Source organism: Aplysia californica, unplaced genomic scaffold, assembly GCF_000002075.1.
Source record: "Aplysia californica isolate F4 #8 unplaced genomic scaffold, AplCal3.0 scaffold00760, whole genome shotgun sequence".
Classification (NCBI taxonomy): Eukaryota; Metazoa; Mollusca; class Gastropoda; order Aplysiida; family Aplysiidae; genus Aplysia; species Aplysia californica.
In genome coordinates, this window is record NW_004798030.1 from 69,549 (window position 1) to 70,274 (window position 726).

Consider the following 726-nt stretch of genomic DNA (forward strand, 5'->3'; position numbering starts at 1 on the left):
TTTCTTTGGTCAAGGGATAAGCTTAATTAAGTAGTTTCTTTGGTCAGGGGATAATCGAAAGTCCTTTCTTTGGACAGTAGATAAACAGCTTGCGATGGGATGTGAATTTTGCAACAAGTAAAACAGACGTTAAACGTGAGTAATTAATGTGTCTATTGTTTGTGCATTTCAGAGCGCCGCACCACGGTCCCCCCATCCGTTCGCAGCCCATTGAGTCCCCTGAGCACCCTTGGCTTTTCGTCCCCCCCTCGCCATCCTCTGAGTTCAGCATTACGGAGCGAAAAACAAAACAGCAGCAATAGCATGATTAACTGTTACGAATATAAGAGAAATTAATTTTGCTAACCAAAGATTGAAAAACCAAATATAACTGACCCTTTATACGGTGTCGTGCGATTATCAGAAGTGGTAATAAAACGTATTGGATTTGCACAGTTTTCGTTTTCAGTGATTTGTGTTCATTTGTTACTTTTATCACCAAAGCCAGAGACATCAAGAGCGTCCGTGGTGTAGCAGTTATAAGGGGTGCCCACTAGGGATGGGATTGGCCGATCAGTCGCCTCGAAAACAATACAAACGTGTTTGTTTTCAGTTTCAGGCGAATCAAGTCGGGCGATCGGCCCGATCCAGCCGTAGTGGGTACCCCGTATTAAGCAGTTCTTCCTCGCCCGCAGGAGACCCGAATTCGATTTCAGTGAGGAAATAATTTTTTAATGAGTATCTTAG

General features: G+C 43.7%; 1 protein-coding gene across 1 annotated transcript in view; it reads left to right on the plus strand.

The window, feature by feature from the left end:
• The window catches only part of CBPH (cerebrin prohormone), a 45,755-nt gene extending 45,321 nt beyond the window's left edge, over positions 1 to 434 (plus strand). Inside the window, 1 exon segment of the mRNA NM_001204569.1 lies at positions 173 to 434. The gene's annotated coding sequence lies outside the window, so the exon portion shown is untranslated.
• Positions 435 to 726: the final 292 nt, after the last annotated feature.